Below are 23,558 nucleotides of genomic sequence, written 5' to 3' on the forward strand. Positions count from 1 at the left end.
CCTTAGTGTTCCAAGTCTACAAACTGCTGGTAGAGATCCGAAGGTATTATTATGCACTGCCCAGGCATCACCAATCCCTCTGCAGCTCTTTCACTTACTGCAATGTTCTGTCATGCAGGTGTGATTTCTCACCATTCTTGTCGTAAGTGGTCTCGGCAGTCCCTGCTGGCTAAGGAAATTGATGTATTCCTCCGCCATGGACACATCTCTGCTTTTTTCCCAAGCCGGTGTCTGGATATGAAATCTGCCTGATTGTACTGTTTTGCTGGCTTGTGAACGATGGTGAAGTTGGAGTCCTGCAGCCTTAGCCCCCACCTCTCAATTCTGGGAGGCATTTTACAATGAGGGTTCCCATAGATAGTGACTAGGGCTTGGTGATTAGTAACCACTGTGTATGGATTTCCCAGCAAGAACATTGTTTTTCTCTGCTACAACAAGAACATTTGAAAGTGTTCACATGCCCAGACAACTGGTAGCCCTTTTTTTCTGGTTGCAAGTATTTTCTTTAGACATCTGTTAGAATTTTGGAGATGTTGGCGACAATGGCTCTTCGGTTGTCTCTCCATTGTCTATGTTGGGCCAGGATAGCACCCAGACCAACCGGGCTGGCATCCGTTAGTTCCAAGCGCTTGGCTGGATCAAAATGGACCATGCACTCAGCCGATCCAATGCCTTTCTTTATTTGTGCGAAAGCCTCTTGACAAGATCAGTCTCACTGATATCCCTTTCCCTTTTTGGTGAGCTCTCTTGAAGACGCGCTAAGCATAGCAAACTCCTTCAAATATCGGCTGCAATAACTGGCCATACCCAGAAACGACCTCACTTCACTTACGTCTTGTGGAGGCGAGATGTCTGCAATTACGGTCACCTTGCTGGGATCAGGCTTCATTCCATCTTGCGAGAATATATGGCCAAAGAACTTGAGGTGCTTCTTGTGAAATGCACACTTTTCGGCATTCAGTGTCAGCTCCGCTTGAGAGAGCACCAGACACATCTGATGTAGTGTTCGATCGTGCTGTTTGAGATCCACACCAAAAAATAAAATAACGTCACTGTAATTGAAGAAGTTCTTCATGTGTCTAATTACTCTCCTGTTGCTCTCCTGGAAGATCTCGGCAGCCGACAATATCCCAAAGCTTAATCTCTTGTGCCGAAATAATCATTTGTGAGCTGCAAATGTAGTTATGTACCGTGATTGTTCATCCAATAATATCTGGTTGTACCCTTTGTACAGATTAAGCTTAGTGAATATTCTTGCTCCATTTAGCATGCTAATCATATGGTCCAAATGCATACCAGGGTGTCGTTCTCGTTTGATTGCTTTATTGGCTTGACGCATGTCCATACACAGCTGAATTTGATCAATGATCCTTTCTTGTACACGGACACCACATGCGAGACCAACGGGGTGGGGTTGCAGGCAGGCTCTATGATGTCTTCTCTCAACAGGCATTCAATCTCCTTCTCTACCTGCGGTTGTAGGTAAAACGGAATTCATCAAGGGTGCTGCGCTACTGGATGTACTGGCCCATTTATGTGAAGGGTAACTGGGTCTCCTTTCAAACATCCAATTCCCTTGAACAATTCTGGAAATCGTTGCATTACTGACACTCCATGTTGCATGGTATACATCACTGCAGTGATTTACATTTCAAGGGGTGTGGGCCTCCCCAGAAGATTACTTCCCAGCACTTAACCTTGGAGGACATGCAACTCTTCCATGGCTTGTCGCCCTTTGTAGCTTAGTTGTATCGAGAACTTTCCATGGTTTTGGACTGGACCCCTGCCTGCCCACTGGAATATTTTTAACTCTGATGGTATCAACTTGGGTGGATGCGCCATTTTGAGATATTCTGAGATGCACATTATGTTTATAACGTAGCTCCCATGTCAATGACAAACTTGGCGGGGTGTTGACCTACTTGGATATCGATGTCTCCTTCCGGGGCTGTCATTATATCATTCATCATATACGCATACTCATGAGGTCCTCTTTCGTGAACTGTGGGGGGTGATGGAGACCTCCCAGTTATTTGCTGGACAAGACTGACCAGATCTCTTCTTGTGTTGACATCTCTTCTGGGCCCTGGCGTGCGCGCACTGCACTCTGGTCTGGCTCCACAGCTGATGTTTCCTTGCGCCCGGTGTGGTGGTGCATTACATACTCTTGCCATTTGATTTTGTCTTCCAGAGTTGGTGCATTTTTGTCCAAATGCAGGGCATCACGTGCCTTCTTCGTGTGGGAATGGTAGACCACACCTATAACATTTTCCTGTTGAGACATACCTTCTGACAGGGGCATTGTTAGCAGTGTTGCCTCTTCCTCCTTGACTGATGTAATATGCCTGCTCTTTTCCTTGTCCCTTGCTTGGCATCGATCTGGGTGGCCTCTCGATCTGGTCCTTGCCATTTGTAAGATGGTGGCAAGGGGAAGAGTTGTGCGTGGTAGTTTCTTCTTGAACGTGGACGATAGGCACCTTCCAATGATTGCCAGTCTAATGGCTTCTTCATTTGAAAATTTGTGAAAGTCACAGGGAGCCACCAGTTTACGCAGTCAAGTCGCAAACGCATCCATGTACTCACCCACCATTTGACATGTTGTGTTGAACGTATTGTCTCTCATGGTCTACGCTGCGCTTAAGGTCAAAATATGTACACAGTGGGCAAACCTATCTGGCCCCTTCTCATTGTATGCAGCCATGTAGTTCTCGAACCTTTGCAGCCATCTTTCCCATCGCTGTCACAGGGCTTGCTGGTCACCCATGTCAGAAGGGCCTGGCCAGCAAAATGCAGCTGCGCAGGGCCCCTCATTTTCAGATGTTTCATTTGCCGGCCTCTGACCTTCTCTCTCTTCACTCCCAGACATCTTGGCTGTGGTGCTCACCAGCTTTATATCTTAATATTTCTATTTTTTTCCCCTCATGTGAGGAGGTGTAAATATCCCATCCTCATCGCCAGATTTTGTGTCCCACCTTTTATGGGCCTGTGTGCTCTCCAATTGTCGCTGCGCAGCTTTTCAGCAAAATGAGGGACACAGAGACAAGGGAAAGTAGTCTGCTTTTATTCCCTTTCCTTTTCTCAATCACCGGCCAAGGCGGCAAACCCCTAATGCGCATACTCATCTTCACGTATTCTCATTGGTCCCAGTTCAGCGTGATGAAGCTCCTCGTCATGCTGCATTAACTGTGTCCTTCCCGGACACAACAATTATTAATGGTTAAAGTCCTATATTTATCAAAGAAAGCTAAAACTACATCTACCAGAAAACAAAGGGAAAACATGGCTGGATGATACTTTCACCACAATTTATATAAACAAATTCTAGTCCTCCAGTAGGTGGGAAAGTTCTGAATAGCGAGAGAAAACAAGTGCAGTTCTACCAATGATATTATAACTGGATCTCATAGGGGGTCAGACATATTATTGAGGCGACCTGCTGACCACTTGAAGCAACTGAGTTACCATGTTTATCCGAGCCCTCAAGTTTTCTGTGAGCCTGCGTGCAAAGGCTACCCAGTCAGGCTACCCAGTCAGGTTTAATCTAGGAATTCTGGGACTTGTAATAAAAACAAAGAGGGCTGGAGAGCCTTCTCGTGCATGGCTAGGGGAAACTTGAGAGCTCAGTCTTTATAGCCCCAGAAAAAAATAAAAACAATGATAATGCTCTGATTACTTACAAGTAATCTTCATTACTCCTCGTCCTACTCTTCCTCGCCACGGTACTTACCTATGTGGTGCTGCCTCCCGTACAGGAACCTTTTTTTTCCTCATGGAGGTATAATATCTCCTACTTACCCACAATGTCAGTTCATCCAGTTACCAGTCAGCTCATGGGACCATCCACACCAAGGGAGAGCGTGGAGTTTCATCAGTACTGTAACGAGGAGGAGTACGACTAGGAGTAATGGAGATTACCAGTAAGCAATCAGAGAATTACCTCCACGTCTATCTTCCTTGCCCCAGTACTTACCTGTGAGGTATACTATGCCAGTAAGAAGTGGAAGGGCCTAATGAGACACACCAAACCAAGTATTAACGCCTCTTTCCGGCCATGTCCCTACCGGACTCAACGAAGCCTGGGTTCGCCCGCTCCTAAAAAAGCCTTCCCTAGACCCTCAGATCCTGGGCAACTACAGGCCCATAACCACCGTCCCCTTTCTTCTAAAAATACTTGACAAGGCAGCCTACATTCAAGTACAAAAATTCTTGGAGGACAACCACCTTCTGGGTCTCCGGCAATCAGGGTTCCGGCCGAGGCACGGTACCGAAACGGCCCTCCTTGATCTTAAAAACCAGATGAATGACATAAAATATGTTGACAAACCTGCAATACTTCTCCTTCTGGACCTTTCCGCTGCCTTTGATTTGGTGGACCATAAGACCCTCTGCCACCATCTCTCCACTGCAGCTAATTTCTCCCCTAGTGCTTGTAAATGGATCACCTCCTTCCTGCAAGGGAGAGCAATGAAGGTCTTCTCCGGCCTTGCATCAGCCGACCCAAGCATCATCCAATGTGGGGTCCCACAAGGGGCTTGCATTGCACCTACCCTCTACAACCTCTTCACAAGGCCCCTGTTCAAAATACTGGACGCACTGGGCATCTCATACACAAACTATGCTGATGACACCCAGGTGCTGATCCCCCTCTCGGGCGATTACCTGTCTGACCTGAACACCCTTGACTCTATTTACTCAATGATCCAATCATGAATGGCAGAAAACTGGCTATTTCTCAACAGCGAGAAAACCAAACTTCTGCTGATCAGATTCCCCTCCACCTTGGGCAAGCTGGAAAAGCAATGCAGCTCATTCACGGTAGACAACATCCCCATCACTGTCTCTCCAGCAGTCAAGACCCTTGGTTTCTACCTTGATCCCAACGTTACCATGACCAGGCAGGTTAATGCCATTGCATCAACCTCAGCCTATCATTCCAAACTTCTTAAAAGACCATTCTTGTCCCAACAAAATTGCCTCACCTTCGTCACAGCAATAATAGGCTCAAGATTAGACTACTGCAATGCCCTTCTTATAGGGACTTCCAGCAAAAATCTTGCTAAACTCCAGCTGGTCCAAATCAACGCCCTCAGGGCAGAGTGCGCGCTGGTGGTTCTAGCTTCCCTGCCATGGCTGCCACCACCTGGAACGCCCTTCCACCCCACATCAGGCAAATTGATTCCCATGCTTCCTTTCGCAAGGCCATCAAAACCAGCCTGTTTGTGTAACCTGCCTGTACCTGAAGTCACTCTCTGGGTGACCAAGTATCTATCTGTGTAATCGTGTACCGTAGCTATGAATGTCCTTGTTGGGCAGCTTCACTGTAACCCTTTAAGTAAGCCCTCGTATCTATCTGTGTACTCATATACCGTAGCTATGAATGTCCTTGGGCGGCTTCACTGTAACCCTTTAAGTAAGCCCTCTTATTCTCCATGTTCTCAGTGCCTCGATGCCCGTGGGCTGTAGTGCGCTCTACAAATACAAATACATAAAAAATAAGTAAGCAAAGCAGCAATACCACCAACAGACTGCGCAAATTAACCAGAAAACAGCCATAGCGCAGGCCACCAAAAGCACCCCCACCCCCAAAAGAACCAATCAACGTACACTAACATGGAGCTTGTAGAAAGTGAAAAGGCAGCAGGATCTGCCCAATCAGCTGACCAGCAAACTCTTGCAAAGGAACACCCTGATCTTCAGCCCAGGAGGCCGACATGCCTCTGGAGGAAGGACCAGATGCCAGGCAAGCCACGGAGAAAACCAACGCAATCCAACGATGAATGAACCACACACACCAGCCTACCCATCTCTGGCGGCCCCAAAAGCCACCAGGAGGTATACCGATCTTCAGAAGGGTGCCCAACTGACAAGGCAGTATGCCAGACATCAATGGCGCACAAAGCAACTTCCACCAGGGAAAGGAGACACAAAAGAAGGTGGGAAGGACCACATCATGAGAGAAACGAAACCCAGAGGCCACTGCAGCCAAAAATTGGTGACCACAACGTAAGACCAGAGCATCCAGGATAACTCAGAGAATGGGGACAGCAGAGCAAAGCCCTGATTTCCCACAAACACAGAGATGATGCAATGATGACTCGGAAAGGACATGAGTGAAGGACAGGTTCATGGCAAGAATGAGGTCAAGAGGCTCAAAAGGAGTCGACCATAAAAACCGCAACACAAGGGACAAGACCCAAGGAGGCACGCCCAAATACTGGGGAGGCCGGGAAGAGGCCAAGCTCCAAGGAACCGGCCCACCAATCCCACACCCGGCAGAGTAATTTCTGAGTCCCCTTGAGAGCCATAGTACCGGCCACTGGGAGTGAAGAGCAGCACCGTGAATCCCTGTCGAGGCCATCTTGCAGAAACTACAGAACCGCTGGGCATGAGACCCCGCGCACCAGTGCAGGAAAGGAACCCAGTGAGTAGAAAAGGCGTCTAGAGTACCAGGCCACCCAGAGTGAAGAATAGTTTCAGCCACCTTGGCCGAGAGACCCAAGCCAACAACCACACCCAGGCAACAGCCAGGCCAACCAGCGGAACACAAAGACCCCGACTCGCCGGCCGCAGGCAAGGCCAACACAAAATTCTCCATACCTCCCGAACCCGATTATCAGAATGGAGGGGAACCGCCCCCTTCGGGGCCAGAAGGGAACCACCATGAGCATCGACAAGGTGGCCACCGAAACGTCTGCATCAACTTGGGAATGAGAGGAAACAGGAGAGCTTGCGGCCAAGTCCAAAGCATCCACCCCCCCAATTCCCTACCATTGGATACCATGAATAGACATGGAGAACCAAGGTCAAGGAGGGGGAGGCAAAGAGGTCCAACACAGGAGCCCCGAACCACAGACAGAACCCTGAGAATGTCCTGGTCGACAATACCAGCACCTGCAACCAACAGTCCAGGGCCACCCAGATCCCCTGCAAAATGGGACCTGGCACTCCAAAGACTGGGAGGAGGGGGACCAGCGTTACAGAAGACGTACCACCAAGCGGCATAAATGGAGTCGAGACCAGGAAACAAACACAGCAATGTGCCCCTGACCACCAGCCGACCCCATGTCGAAACCCAGGGATGCTGTAAGACACTGGAGAGGACCACCAAGAAACAAAGAGGCCCTGGTAGGAGGAATAACTCCCCCCACCAGGTTGCAAAACTGAGCTCCAATAAACACCAGGTCCCGGGATGGGAACAGAAGGGAGAACCCCCAGCAGAGAAGAAACCCCCACACCTGGCGAGCACGACAGAGCCAGACAGGATGGACCCAGACGTTACTCTTCAGGCCCGCCCAGCTCAACCAGTCATCGAGGCAGGAGAAGTTGGACACCCAACAGAAGCAGAAAAGCTACCAGCGGTACCACCAGAACCAACAAACCAGTGGAGCTGAACTCAATCCAAAAGGAAGGACCCGGACTGAAAGGGCCCCCTGTCCCCCTGACCGAGAAACCAGAGATACGGCTGACAGAATGGGTGGATGGTGATGTGAGAATAGGCATCCTGAAGCACCAATGACACCAACCAGTTCCCCCACAGCACCAGGAGAAGTACTGCATTTGCAGACATCTGTCAAGACATTGATATCTGTGGGCTCTGTACCTCTTCTACAAGGGTCATACAAGAGCCACAGTGGCCCCAGTGCCAGAAGTACCACCACCGCAGACACCTATCCTGACATTCATATTTGTGTGCTCTGTACCTCTATTACAAGGGCCAAATAGGAACCACGGGGCCGCGGTGCCACTGCAGACACCTGTCATGACATACACATACTGTGCCTCTACTACAAGGGCCATACAAGAGCCACGGCGGCCCGGTGCCAGAAGTATTGCCACCGCAGACACCTGTCATGGCATCTACTAGGAGGTCCATACAAGAGCAATGGAGGACCCAGTGCCAGATGTACCACCACTGCAGACACCTGTCATGACATTGATATCTGTGGGCTCTGTACCTCTACTACAAAAGGCCACACAAGGACATTATTCAACAGTATACATGGTCAGAGTATGTTAAAAAAATGTTTTATGTAAGAAAGCAGACATATCATTGCGATATCAAAAAACACATGACATCTATATACCAAATAGATTGAGTACAAAAAGCCACTTCAAATGGCTAAATAAATAATAAATCCTATTATGCAAACATCTAGATCATAAATCATATACTGGCGTGATGTAACAGTGTGATCAGCATATCACTGTGAGTGTCAACACTAAAGTGTTTCTGGCTGAAGAGGGTGGGGCTGTGTCTTGCATCAGTGCATTAGATACTTGGAACCCTCCAGGCCGTCATCAGGACACCTCAGTTCAATGCGATGTGCTAAAATGTGTGGTTTGTCCGTTATGGAGAACAGCTCTACTACAAAGGCCATAAAAGAGCCACGGTGGCCCGGTGCCAGAAGTACCACCATCGCAGACACCTGTCATGACATTGATATCTGTGGGCTCTGTACCTCTACCACAAGGGCCATACAAGAGCCACAGCGGCCCCAGGGCCAGAGGTGGCACCACCGCATACACCTGTCATGACATTGATATCTGTGAGCTCTGTACCTCTACTACAAGGGCCACACAAAAGCCCTTAGTGATAGAAGTGATCTCTGCCTCAACGCCTGTAAAACTGAGATACTTCCTGTTGGGACCGCTGCTCCTTCTTTCTTCATTTCACTCTGGACTTCTTCCATGGACTCTCCCGCTGCTCCTTCAACTGAAGCCAGAAACCTTGGAGTCATCTTCGAATCCTCTCTCTCCTTCCTCCTTCACACTCAGGACATTGCCAAGAAGTCCAACTATCATCTCCTCCTACTCAAAGGAATTCTATCTTTTCTCACTTTCCCTCAGAGGCTCAATGTGACTCAAGCCCTAGTTTTCTCTAGACTCAACTGCTGTAATACCCTCCTCCTGAATCTTTCTTCTTCCACTCTGCTACCCCTCCAGCTCATCCAGAATAGGGCAGCAATACCTATCATTGGCCTTAAGCCCGGGAACTGCATCTCTCCTGCACATAAAAGTCTTCAATGGCTCCCGGTTGCTGCACTGATTAAATTCACATCCCTCTGCATCATCCACAAGGCTGTCTGGACCCAGGGACCACACTATCTTCAACTGTATCTCACTAAATACTCTACCACTAGATGTCTTCGCTCTTCTGGCACCAACTCTGTGTGTAAAGCGTTTTGCTAAAAAGAGGGCGGGGGTTGCTCACTTTCCTCTGCGGGCTCCCTCCTCTGGAATAGCCTCCCCCTCCCCCTGTGCCTTGAGCATGATCTTCTCAAATTCCGGAAGCTCCTTAAGACTTTCCCCTTTTCCTCCTCCTTCCCCCTTCTCGCCTCTGCTAATCTCACAGTTGCTGAATCAGTGTCTCTGGCCCTTAGGCATCTTTGGGGCTTTGACCTCCCACACCAATTCTACCCAGATCCTGTCTATCCACAGCACTTTGCATCTGCACACCCTCCGCTCTGGAAACTCGCACTTACACCTCCAGCGGCCCAGGCTGTCTAGCACTCAACATTCCTCGCACTTCGTCCATGGCTCACCCACGGCATCCGACTCGCTGCACTTACCCCCTCTGCCCTCTTCCTTTCTGCACTTGCACGTTCTGAAAACTCAAGGCATAGTAGATTCGTCCCTATTCCTCTTTCCCCTTTACAGGTACTCATTTTCTCAAAAATAAGAAGTGCAGTTACTGAGGGCCGGGTAGGACCGCCCCATTGACAGCACTGGTGATGCTGTTACTTAGTGATACTCTACTCTGGGTGAAATGCAGAGTTAGCACTTAGCTAGCATGCCGGGTTAAAGAAAAACAGACACTGTATCGATCCTAAAAGCTTTACTGAGAAACCCACTATTATGGAAACACTTTGAAAACCATTTGTTCAGTCAGAATGCAGTCACTCTTTAGGGGGGTCATTTTCCATGACTTCTTTCATCTTTCCATCCCGTCTCCTCCTTTACTATTTTGGAGGGGTTGGTTGTCATTTCTGCCCCCCTTTTCACAGGGGACCCTCTAAACCCCTTTAAATAAAAAGAAAAATGGATTCCGAAGTAAAGTGACCCGGACCCGTTCAGTCAGGCTTTCACCAAGTGTCTTTGACAAGCCCTGATCACACCCAGACTGCAGTAATGACTTACCTGCACGCGTGGGCAAAAATGGAGGATTCCGTTCCATGGGAAAATTGGCAATACCTGCCAAATCCTGCCCAATCCTCCAATTTCCCCCACAGAGCTGAGTGGGCCATTTTGTGTCTTTTGCCACCGAAAATCTAGTTTTTCCAGAATTATGTTTTTTTTTAAAATATCATTTTAGACTCGAAAGGGGTGTTTTGGGCCGGGACGTCATTTAGGGCTCGCCAGGGGTCTCAACTGCGACCCCTGAGCGCTCCCTTGCTACACCTGTGGTCTCCCTTCTTTGCTTCTTGAGTGGCTGGCTTTCTTTTCAGGCCTCTTAAAAAAAATGTTTTTTTTTTTTAAAGAACAGGGGTTCCACAAGCCTTAACACTTTCAGCAATGACCCTTAATAAGAAAGAATGGGAATACCAAATAATTTGCCTTTCTAAAATTCTATACATTAATTGCTAGACTCATTAAATGTTTATTTCAGGCACACATCAGGGGGTGAGTCACTGATTTAGTCTGCTCTTAAACAACTTAACTGAGCCTTTCATCCCTCTAAGGTCGCGATAAATGAGTACCAACGCAGGTTGGGTGATATTGTATGTATATTTGTTCTACATAAAGCGCTTCAGCGTAAGTGCTATATAGCACATCATTACCATTTGGCCATGGACGTCTGCTTGCATTCACAGTAATTTAGTAATATGGGCCTATACACATTGATATTAACGATACACATGCCGCTCCATTCTTGTATGAAATATATATCACATTATAGTGATATTGTAACCATATTTTTCGTAGCATGCTTGGGAACAATGCTATGCGGTGCCACTTCTGGTTTTTTCATGGGATGAAAGTTTGTGTTCCATCGCTTACCGTGATATCACTTCAGGGTGGGGTCAAATGACAACACTTACTGTGATGTCATCAGAGGTCAAGGGTCTTGTGATGTCACTTCCGCTAGCCCTGGCATTTTGGTGAAATGACGCCCCTGGTTTCGGGTGTTTCTGAAATTTTGCTTTTTTGTTTTTCGGACCACACAAAAATCAAAATTTTGGCGAAAAAAGAAATGTCCTTTGCAAACATAATTCCAAAAGTGTGCAGAAAAGGTGCAAAAAAATCGTCCACGCTGAGTAACTATATTGTTGGCGAATTTCAGCAATTCCATTTTGCTGGCGGGATTCAAACCCGCCCTTAGAGTTCTGCACGTTCACACCCTGCCGTGCACCCACCAATGATCAGTCCAGGCACGGGCAGCGGGGCACTCGTCATCATTAGTGGCCGGCCGTGCACCCACCACTGATCAGTCCAGGCACGGGCAGCGGGGCACTCGTTATCATATCAATAGGGGCCGGCTGTGCAACCACCAAGGACCAGTCCGGGCAGCCGGGCACTCGTCATCATTAGTGGCCTCCTTTGTCATGAAGAAGCTGCACAGCAGACACAGGCCTGACTGCAGGGCATTAGACACACACCCTCATTTTATGGCTGGCCCCTCCTGTTCCCTTTCCGAAAATGCGGCTCATCTCCAAGATACACAAGGAAGCAAACTGGACTCTTTTTATGACTGAATCTGCACACCTGCTCCTGCAATTAACAAAGTGATGTAACATGAATCTGCAAAGTGAATATGCTCTATCATCAACTACTTTTTTTTAGAAGAGTTATATTCCTTTCAATTTAAAACCCATTTCTCACATTAAAGGACATTAATTAACACATTAGGGGACGCTCCCCTGGCTGCAATTGTCTGTTTTGTAACCTCTCCTTGGTAAAAGCAGTTGCCCAATGCACCCATTGGCAAGAACACTGCCCTCCTTTTTCTGACATATGTGGGAGTTGGAGCACCTATGTATGATATGATAGGTTATTTATAATGCGCTTAACACCCAGAGGACTGTTAGGGAGAATTCCCCATAATGGCTAATTTCCCTTACCTACTGAGTCCCTCAGCAGCTTTGCTGGATTTCTAGGAATTCTCTTTTTCACCTGGCAAGAGTGTGAGCCTTTTTCCCCACTCTTACATGTGTTTTGCTGTGTGTGTTTATCATTTTTGTGTTCATAGACTGTGGAGCTTCACCTACTCCATGGGCATCATCTTTTTACTGTGTGTTACACAGCACTTTCAGTGCAGTAACACAGGGTTGTCTTTTTCAGACTTCCCAACTCCAACTCCATTTTCTGGGGCTGACTACTGTCTCCCAGAACATGTAAAGTTGCCATTGACTTTACTAGTCTTTTTAAACTCACAGACCCAGCACAAACTATCTTACATAGAGTTCTGGAAAGCCCTCCTTAGGTGCCAGAATGTCTGAGGGGGACAGAATGTGAGGGAAGGATGTGAGACTCCCTGCACTGGGTCTCTCTGGAGACCCTGTCAAACGGGAAATTATATCGTGCCTCCTATTTGAATGAATATATGTATATTGGCCTACGCCAAGCTGCTTGTAAGCTACTTGTGAAGAAATTTGTGTTGCAAGGTCCTGACCCTAGAATCAATGTAAACCACCATTTTAGGTTCTCTCTCCCTGTAAAGTCACCCTGTGAGTTAAAATGGTGTACGATGCCATTCAGAATAGAACATGGTCGTCATGACCTCTGTGTACAGCTAATATGTAACTTGCCTGCAGGCCACTTGTTAGGGTCATATCCTGAGACCTTGTCCTTTGCTGACCTGTGTGTAATGAATTACCTGTGTCAATGAAGTTAACCCACAAATATATGTTAAACACAATGTATTCAAATACTGAACTGAGAACACTTGTTTGAACTGCATTGTATTAATGATTGAGAAAGACTCTATGTGGAATCCTAAAGTACATTGTTACCGGGTAGACGTGTTGGCGAATGTATTAAAGGTAAAGCCCTAGGCATATAGTTGTATGAACCTGGCATGAACCCTAGATCAATAATGTATTTATGGAATAGTTAACCTGCAGTAGGGCTGGACATCAGGCTGAAAATTGTATAAAAGCCTGACTGCTTTAATGAATATTTGCACTCACTGAGCACACCAAACCATGCTGGAGTTCGCTGTGTTGTACAATTATTGACCAGGTAACACCAAGAATTTGAGATATGCCTGGGAAATTGTCTACCTGCTTTAGGGCATTATTCCGCAGCGATAGACAATCTTTGGAATTTAGCCGTCCGGCATCACAGGAGGGGTCGCTGGCATGTACTATGTACTGTAAGCATGGCATTGGAAGTATAGTATTTAATGACATTTGGCACAGACAAACCAGACATGCCTCCGAACTTCAGTGGCCAATAAATGGTAGTTTTGAGATCCCTCGTATTGAATATTTGGAGTCAGTCTTGTTAAAGAAAAAGGCTAGACCTGCAGCGGTTGATGTTTTGCAGAATTGGAAAAAAGAAGGGCTGCAATAGCTTAGGAATAGGGAAAAACATGCGCACCGTCATAAAACGAACGCTGAAAAAGCATTGTTATTTGACCAGGACAAACAGTCTGAGTCGGTTAAAAATATGGATAGGGCTTTCTCACTCGGTATTCAGAAAATCTATCCTTCTAAAGATCTTCATGTTTCTGATGAATTTATTAACAAATTGTTAAATGAGCGAAGGCATGGTGCCTCTGCACCACCTCCGTATGTGCCTCTTCGCGCTGTTATTCCTGCTATTGCTGTTCAACCTGTCGTTCCTGCTCCTCCTGCTGTTCCTTTTCCTCCAGTTGTTGTTCCTCCACCTGCTCCTCTTCCTCTTCCTATTGTACCAGTGTGGAATCATAAAAATACAATATTAAGGCTTTTACACCATGCAAAGGAAAATACACTGACAGGCTTGTAATGAGTCCCAGAATCTTTATTACAAAACTGAACAGTATCGAACAAAGTACATAAACAGCTATTTGGCCGTCAATACATCACAGAGACCAACAGCAGGGTTAAATGTGAGCAGTGAGCAGGATTTGCTAGCTGGACATCAGCGTATTTATACAGTTTGTTATAATGATGTCCAGCCTCTTACAAGTTAATTACATACTGGGCTAGGGTTGCGCCAGGTTCGTTTCCTAATTTACATATCTCGTGCATGCGGTTTACTTTTCAACATATTTATTACACACACTATTATTCTTTAGTTTTAAAGTAACGCTCTTTACACATTGCTTTAATACAGATCAAACAAATGTTTTGCATGTTGTACTTGGATAGCGTTATTGTTCTTGTATACTTGTAGGTTAACATCGCCGATTCAAGTAATCCCCTGATCCCGAGGTCAACAAAGGACAAGGTCTACATGACCCTAACATGTAGCCTGAAGGCAGGTGGACATTAACTCCCCTACAGAGGTTGGAGAGGTTAAAGCAAGAACAAGAGCACATGAGACAGCCATTTTAGACTAAAGGGTGACTTTGTACGATAAACTAAAATGGCGGCTCTAACTGAAAATGGAGGCTTGATTCACTTGAGGTCGCGACCTTGTAATACGGATTTCCTTGCAAAGCGACTGTGCATAGGCCAAAATATACAATGAGGACGAAACAATATTATATCAGTTCTAACAAACCCTCCTTTTGGCCTATGCCAAGCGCTAAACTACCTTCAATCATTTTGCGGTTAACTCCACATTTCAATGTATATACATCCCAAATCATTGTCAGACATATCTATTACCATTAGATCAGACACTAGAGTTTCTTTCAACAAATACTCTTTGGAAACCTTATCTGGGGCGTATATTTTATGCCCTAATATACTTGTTGCTTGTGTGCAACACCCCCCTAATACTGATCATATATCAGGGAGACACTGTATACCACAAGAAAGAAACAGAAAACTTCCCAAGATAATCAGCAGGGCCGAAAACAACTTCCATCCCCATGACCGTAGGAGGTCCCAAAACCATGCACTAAGTTCCGAGTTTCCCTCAGGAACATGTACTTCTGAACTAAGAACATGTAGATTTTGGATAGACCTAAAGATCGTTGGAGAGGAGTCTGGTGCGTAAACGCAGCAAGCGGACCCCACTAATTTACATACTCCTCCACGCTCGGCCAGAATGACATCTAATGCCATCTGGTTCTGAAGAGCCACTAATCTTATCGCTTTCTGTTCTAACGTCATATTATAGAGTATGTCTGTGGTCTGAATTATTTTCCCAATTTTCTGGTGTTCCAACCCCTTCCTGGCCCTCTGCGCAAGCCACGCCCATGCTCTGTGTGGTGTCTTGTGCAAGGCCACGCAAGTCTAGGAGAAGTCCTGCGCATTTGATTCCATGAATCGCCGAAAAGGGACTTGTGGGTGGTTTGGCACGCAAGTCCCAGATTTTTCCGGCAAATAATTCCATGAATCGGGCCCATACTCTCTAACAAGAATGAGAGAGAGACTCCAAATTGAATTAGATTCTGTTCAATGCCTCGGGGTGAGAACAATTTTTAATGATTAATGTTGGTGTGCCAGAATCTTGCTAGAGTGCAGGGTGGACTGAAATAAAGAGCTCTGCGCATCTCTACATGTCTATTCTGTTGCCAAATAGAAAAACATTACAATTCATTTAAAGTTAGACCATTTACAATCCATATGGTAAAGCAAAGCTGTCATGTCATGTTCTCGGGCGCTGCCTAAACTAACTTGATATTAAGAGTATTTTGTGAGTGACCCAAGTATATGAAGTATTCTATAGACCTGTGTTTCTATTTGACAAGGGGGCATAGAAAGTAAAGATGAAAAATTCACACATTGTTATGTCGTAGATGTTCTGCGAATTTAACTCCCAAAAGTGAATTGTTTCCAACTTGTTTGTTTTGAAGTTAGTGGAAGGAAGGTTGTGAGCCACGGAGTGAGGTGGCGTGTATTTGGATACTTATTGTGTGATACGAATTTTGTCTACTAAATAATAAATGTATATTCTTTCTGCACAGCGCCCGGATGCTTGGTTTGCCTACTAGAAAAGGGATGAGGGATAATAGTGATGTCAGATGAGTCAAAGACAGTATTAGTGAAAATCCCCAGAATATTTAGATATTGGTGTGGAGCTTTTGATGGGGGTGAACTCCCTGCATTAATTGTTGCTCCATAGGTATGTCCTACAGAGGTGACTTGTTTGGGGCTATCAGCTGGGGAAATTAGTGCAAGGAGGGAAGTAGGACTTTACCCTCTGTAACTACGATTAGCAAATAACTGCATCTCACTGGAGCAGCATGCCAAAGTACTGGGCATTCATTTCCCCATGAAGTGCATTCTGGGAGTCATGGTATTAGGTCAGTTCAACTGAGTAACCTGGACTAAAGAAGATTCAAGGTAACAGCAAACTCAGGACTAGTTTAGGGTACCACCTTATATCTGGAGCCGCAGAGCAGACAGCAGAGGTGACACACCCAGAGCCTAAGGTAAAAAGAAATGAGAAGGCGGCATTGGCTCTTATATTCGTTGAATTGAATGCGGAGGGAGTGCCCTCATACCAGGGCAGTCTGACTGAACCTCGATTTTGCTGTGGGGCCAAGGGGTGGGTTGTGATGTTGGGGTCTATGGGGGCAGTAATGAGGGGTTGGCTGTATACTGTTGCATAGATACCAACATGCCACATTCATTCAGGAGATGCTTACTAAGTCCTATGGTCTTCCTTTGATTCTATAATGCAGAACTACAAGTCCCAGAATGCAAAAAACAAACCAATGAAATAGCACATGCTGGCATGCCTGTGGTTGCAGTGGCAGGACAGAATTCTAGTGTCCTAGTATTGTTTTGCCTCGATTTGACTAGGGATCAGTTCTGGGGATGTTATTGCGATTTTATTCAATGTATTCACATTTAATTTCCCATTTTGGCCAGATGGTTATCATTCCAGTTATTATTCCACACCACATCCTAACCCGGGATGTCCTCTTGGTATTCGTTTGTTTGTTAACCCTTTGTACTCTATTTGTAGGCACGTGTGATGGCTAGGAGCTTATTAACCCTTTGTTGCCCTAGGTGGCTGCATAAGGCATATGTTTATTGGGCCACGCTGCATGGCACCGAGGGTGCAGATGTGACATGTACTTTAACAAGCTTGTAAACCCTTAATTTGTTCTTGGGGGAGGGCAGTGTGCTTGCCGTAGGCTCGTTAATCCTTCATTGCCCCGGGGCAGAGGAGGACGTCAATCAGGCCTGGATCTTTCATACTGCCTGCAGGTGTGTGTGAACCAAGCATACTTGCCAACATGACCCATTCCAATCTGCAGGTGCTTATCCAGTCCTGTTTTTTTTCTTTGTATTCTGTGATTTGTAATTCCACTCTTCCCATATAAAGCTCAGACTACAAGTCCCACAATGCAAAGAAAAAAACAGGACTGGATAAGCGCCTACAGATTGGAATGAGTGATGTTTGCAAGTATGTGCCTGCAGCTGACAGCAGCTGCTCAGGCCCGCTTTGGGATAGTGACAGGTGTCAACCATAGGAGCCGACTTATGAATTTCCCAGGTGGGCGGGGGCCAAATACAGGAAGTGACATCACTGGCAGTTATATGACCGCAAATTTGCATGTAGTCGCCAACTTGGTGCAAAGGCGCACGGGGAGCGGGTGGGGGCACGCGCAGCTCAGAACAGTGGAAACATTGGCTAGCATGTACTGCATATACTAAAGTCAAGTAAGAAGGAGATTTAAGCCTTCGAGTTGCATTCCAGTAAGTCATCACTGCCCCTACTTCACCCCTCTATAATCATCCAGGTTGTAGTAGCCCTCCCTCAAAAGGCAGAGCAACACAACTCGGATGCGAGAATGAAATGCTTGCTAAACAGAAGATACAGCTGCAAGGTGGGGTACCACCACCACCACCAAAAAAAGTTCCCAATTCAAGGGAAACGAGAAGTAAAGACATTTCCCGATTAAAAACTACCAAGCAAGACGTGTGTGGTGCCATAGTTCTGTAAAACATCAACAATTCAAACTTACAATAGTGCTGCTGTAGATTGGCCAGCCACAAGTGACATTTGCTAAGATGTTACCTCTGGGTAACCAGATAGAGTTAGGGATGTAGCTTAATCTTAAACCTTTCAGTGGACACATCAGATGTGCTGCTGAAGTATAATGCAATCCTGGCTGAAGTATAATGCAATCCTGGCTAAAGTATAATGCAATCAATTGTGGTTTACCTTCCAAGAAACAAGCACACACCTCATTTGTCAGGGACTGCTGTTAGAGGCCCTGGTACTCGCACCATTTTGCACCTGTTACAATCAATGGCCAGTTAATACCACTATGGCTGTGCCTGGCAAGTGCCTTTCCACTGCCTGCACAAAAGCCCAAATGGTTGGCATTGCCAATGCTTGTTTGAGGTTACTGTAGACGGATGCAGAGAGAATTAAAGTGTGCAAAATAAAAAACGGCATTCACTGAAATATTCCAAATTGCTCAAATGACAGCCCGCCCTATCAAGAACACAACTCTGTGTAGCGACATGAAACGAGGTGGACCATAGCCATGTGGCCCTTCCCAGATGTTGCCCATTGTGATCAAAACACAGGACTGCGATTACTGGAATTAACATGACAGCTTTAAAATTAGCTTTAGCAAAGCCAACAGGTTTAGCTCCTTTGCCAGCAAAGGCTGCCCAACCAAGGGTTCTGGAAAGTGTCATCATGGCTGAAGGACAGCCACTGGAGTGGAGGGAATCAGCCACGTACTCCGATATCCCCCTCCTTGGTCTGGCTTTGCATCGCAGAAATGGTCATCAACTGCCGGGACCATCCTCCATTCCCAGCTACTAATCAGGTGCTTGCACAATTGTCAAGTAAACTACCTAGATGTTTGCAATATTGCCAAGAAGGAACGGCAACTGACCAGGAACCTGGGCCATGGACAATGGTTGCCAAAAAATATCCAAGAACTTGCCCCATTGCCATCATCTGCCATGGCTTTCACCCTAATCAAGGATTACCATCAGCTGCCCAGGTATTTACTCCATTGCTAAGGATTGTGATCAACTGCCCTGATATTTACCTCTCTGCCATCAAATATCTAGCTACATGCTCCATCAATAAGGACTGAAAAACTGCCCAGGTACTTGTGCCACTACCATGGATTGCCATCAAAATCCCAGGTAACAACGCATTGCCATCAAATACCCAGGAAAGTATCCCTTTTGCTGCAGATGTGCCTTTAACTGCCCAGATACCTGTCCAGTTAAAGCCATTAGTGCATGCGTGCATGCCTGACACCTACCCTGCTGCGAGGGTTTTGTGCCATGCTATAAATGTAGAAAATAAAAAGTTCATAAGGAGGAGCTATTACTGCAGTGCAGCTCTAAAGGCCCCATTGCTCATAGACACAAAATCTGAAACAATACTGAATCCTACCCTATTTTCCCTGCAGCACTGAAGGGTGATTTAGTTTGCACTGTAAATGAAAATGCACACGCTGTGTGTACAGGACACGACCCTCTTCCTACATTGCTGGTGCTATTTTTCCTATTACTGGGGCCCTTGTATAAGATTCATGGTGCCTACGGAGTTTGGACACATTACCTGCACAATATTGGATAACTAACGTGGTCCTGCTGAAAATAGAATTTCCCAGCAGCGCTGGAGTGGAAAGCGGTTTTCCAATGGATGCAAGTACATATTGTGTGTCTGTTCTTATCCCAAATGTATTGCCCAGTAGATAAGGGAGCCATCCCAGCACTGAATTCCATGCATACTTTTTCCCTGTAGCCACCAGCATTTAAAAGTGAAAGCCGTGCTCTTCCTTTTTTCATTTAAAAGATGTCCAGCACTGGTTTTCTTTGTAGCTCATTTAACCATCTGATGAAGAAGACTATGGCACTTTGAAAGCTTGGTTTTCCCATTGCATACTGGGACCGGAGATTTCGCTTTTCTAATTCTAGGCATGGGCGTACAAATCCCAGCATGCAATGGGTAAAACCAAGACTTGCTCGATGAGTTGTGCATAACAGATGGAAACTTGGCAGCTCTGATATGGTAAATACTTTTGTGTTCCACCTTTAATCGGGCCTATGCTCTCTAAAATTGTCGCTGTGCCACTTCGTACCAAAATGAAGGACAGAGAGACAAGAGAAAGTAGTCTGCTTTTATTCCCTTTCCTTTTCTGATTGCCAACCAACGCTGCAAGGCCCTAATGCGCATGCACGACTTCGCGCATTTTCATTGGTCCCAGTTCAGCGTGACGAGGCTCCTTGTCATGCTGCATTAACTGTGTCCTTCTAGGACATGACATCTTCCCCTCTCGGGCAAAACCAATCACTGTGCTCACAGTACGATTTACATCTCTTCAATCAACCTCACAGGTCGTGTGATACATCGTTTGGGTCTTGCTGACATCTCCAAAGCGGGCCCAGGCTCCATTGAGCCTGCATCATCATTTCTTGACCTTTCTTGCTCTCCTACTTCACCGTTATCCTCCCCATCATGCTCCTTCTCTCTCTCGCGATAGAGCTTGAATTGTGACACATTCCGGCTGATCATCGGAAACCAGGCCGTCACCATGGTTCCCTTGATCTGTGTGATTACTAAATGCACTGGATAACACTTTGACTCGGATTTTCATTCTTGTTTCTGCCACATGAGCACCTTGTCTCCTCTTTGAAATGTAGAAGACTTTACTCTCTATTTCTCATCAGCATATCTTTTCATCTCACATTTCTTGCCTGCAACCCGAGGTCATTCTCCCGAGGATGTTCTCTGTGAGGAAGTCTCGTTCTCACTTTTCTTTAAATCAAACAATAGCTCCGATGGGCACCTTCCCGTCATCACGTGCAGGGAATTTCTGTAGTCCTGGAGCATGTTGCACACCGCTTGATTTAATGACGCCTGGCTCAGCTCATTTTGTTTAAGCACTTTCTTTAAACTCCCCATGAACTTCTCCATGATTCCATTGGCCTGTGGCCATAGCGGTGTGATTTTCTGGTGACTTATGCCCATGTAGCCCATTAACCGTGCAAATTCCAGACTGCTGAATGGTGGTTCATTGTCCGATTTCAGGAATGCCCCATGCCAAGAAAATATTGTCCGATTCGGGAATAACAGTGCTGGCTACCATGGACGAGATCATTCGGACAAGAGGGAAACGAGAGAACTCATCCATCACCACCATCCAGTATTTTCCGCTTCCAAGTGGTTCAAGAAATCGACTGCTACATCTGTCCACAGAGCTTCTGGACACTCTAACATTCTGGGTGGTTCTGGGGTTTTCGGCTTTGACGTGCACTGACACAGATGACATCTGTGTACTGTGTTTTCCACTATTGAATCAATTCCTGGGAACCACATGGTATATCTCATCTTTCTTAGTGGCCACCATGCCACGATGTCCTTAGTGTTCCAAGTCTACAAACTGCTGGTAGAGATCCGAAGGCATCACCAATCCTTCTTCAGCTCTTTCACTTACTGCAATGTTCTGTCATGCAGGTGTGATTTCTCACCATTCTTGTCGTAAGTGGTCTCGGCAGTCCCTGCTGGCTAAGAAAATTGATGTATTCCTCCGCCATGGACACACCTCTGCTTTTTTCCCAAGCCGGTGTCTGGATATGAAATCTGCCTGATTGTACTATTTTGCTGGCTTGTGAACGATGGTGAAGTTGGAGTCCTGCAGCCTTAGCCCCCACCTCTCAATTCTGGGAGGCATTTTACAATGAGGGTTCCCATAGATAGTGACTAGGGCTTGGTGATTAGTAACCACTGTGTATGGATTTCCCAGCAAGAACATTGTTTTTCTCTGCTACAACAAGAACATTTGAAAGTGTTCACATGCCCAGACAACTGGTAGCCCTTTTTTTCTGGTTGTAATGTTAGAATTTTGGAGATGTTGGCGACAATGGCTCTTCGGTTGTCTCTCCATTGTCTATGTTGGGCCAGGATAGCACCCAGACCAACCGGGCTGGCATCCGTTAGTTCCAAGCGCTTGGCTGGATCAAAATAGACCATGCACTCAGCCGATCCAATGCCTTTCTTTATTTGTGCGAAAGCCTCTTGACAAGATCAGTCTCACTGATATCCCTTTCCCTTTTTGCTGAGCTCTCTTGAAGACGCGCTAACCATAGCAAACTCCTTCAAATATCGGCTGCAATAACTGGCCATACCCAGAAACGACCTCACTTCACTTACGTCTTGTGGGGGCGAGATGTCTGCAATTACGGTCACCTTGCTGGGATCAGGCTTCATTCCATCTTGCGAGAATATATGGCCAAAGAACTTGAGGTGCTTCTTGTGAAATGCACACTTTTCGGCATTCAGTGTCAGCTCCGCTTGAGAGAGCACCAGACACATCTGATGTAGTGTTCGATCGTGCTGTTTGAGATCCACACCAAAAAATAAAATATCGTCACTGTAATTGAAGAAGTTCTTCATGTGTCTAATTACTCTCCTGTTGCTCTCCTGGAAGATCTCGGCAGCCGACGATATCCCAAAGCTTAATCTCTTGTGCCGAAATAATCATTTGTGAGCTGCAAATGTAGTTATGTACCGTGATTGTTCATCCAATAATATCTGGTTGTACCCTTTGTACAGATTAAGCTTAGTGAATATTCTTGCTCCATTTAGCATGCTAATCATATGGTCCAAATGCATACCAGGGTGTCGTTCTCGTTCGATTGCTTTATTGGCTTGACGCATGTCCATACATAGCTGAATTTGATCAATGATCCTTGCTTGTACACGGACACCACATGCGAGACCAACGGGGTGGGGTTGCAGGCAAGCTCTATGATGTCTTCTCTCAACAGGCATTCAATCTCCTTCTCTACCTGCGGTTGTAGGTAAAACGGAATTCATCAAGGGTGCTGCGCTACTGGATGTACTGGCCCATTTATGTGAAGGGTAACTGGGTCTCCTTTCAAACATCCAATTCCCTTGAACAATTCTGGAAATCGTTGCATTACTGACACTCCATGTTGCATGGTATACATCACTGCAGTGATTTTCATTTCAAGGGCTGTGGGCCTCCCCAGAAGATTACTTCCCAGCACTTAACCTTGGAGGACATGCAACTCTTCCATGGCTTGTCGCCCTTTGTAGCTTAGTTGTATCGAGAACTTTCCATGGTTTTGGACTGGACCCCTGCCTGCCCACTGGAATATTTTTAACTCTGATGGTATCAACTTGGGTGGATGCGCCATTTTGAGAAATTCTGAGATGCACATTATGTTTATAACGTAGCTCCCATGTCAATGACAAACTTGGCGGGGTGTTGACCTACTTGGATATCGATGTCTCCTTCCGGGGCTGTCATCATATCATTCATCATATACGCATACTCATGAGGTCCTCTTTCGTGAACTGTGGGGGGTGATGGAGACCTCCCAGGTATTTGCTGGACAAGACTGACCAGATCTCTTCTTGTGTTGACATCTCTTCTGGGCCCTGGCGTGCGCGCACTGCACTGTGGTCTGGCTCCACAGCTGATGTTTCCTTGCGCCCGGTGTGGTGGTGCATTACATACTCTTGCCATTTGATTTTGTCTTCCAGAGTTGGTGCATTTTTGT

The sequence above is a fragment of the Ambystoma mexicanum genome, chromosome 8 (assembly GCF_040938575.1).
Source record: "Ambystoma mexicanum isolate Mex_15411 chromosome 8, UKY_AmexF1_1, whole genome shotgun sequence".
Lineage (NCBI taxonomy): Eukaryota > Metazoa > Chordata > Amphibia > Caudata > Ambystomatidae > Ambystoma > Ambystoma mexicanum.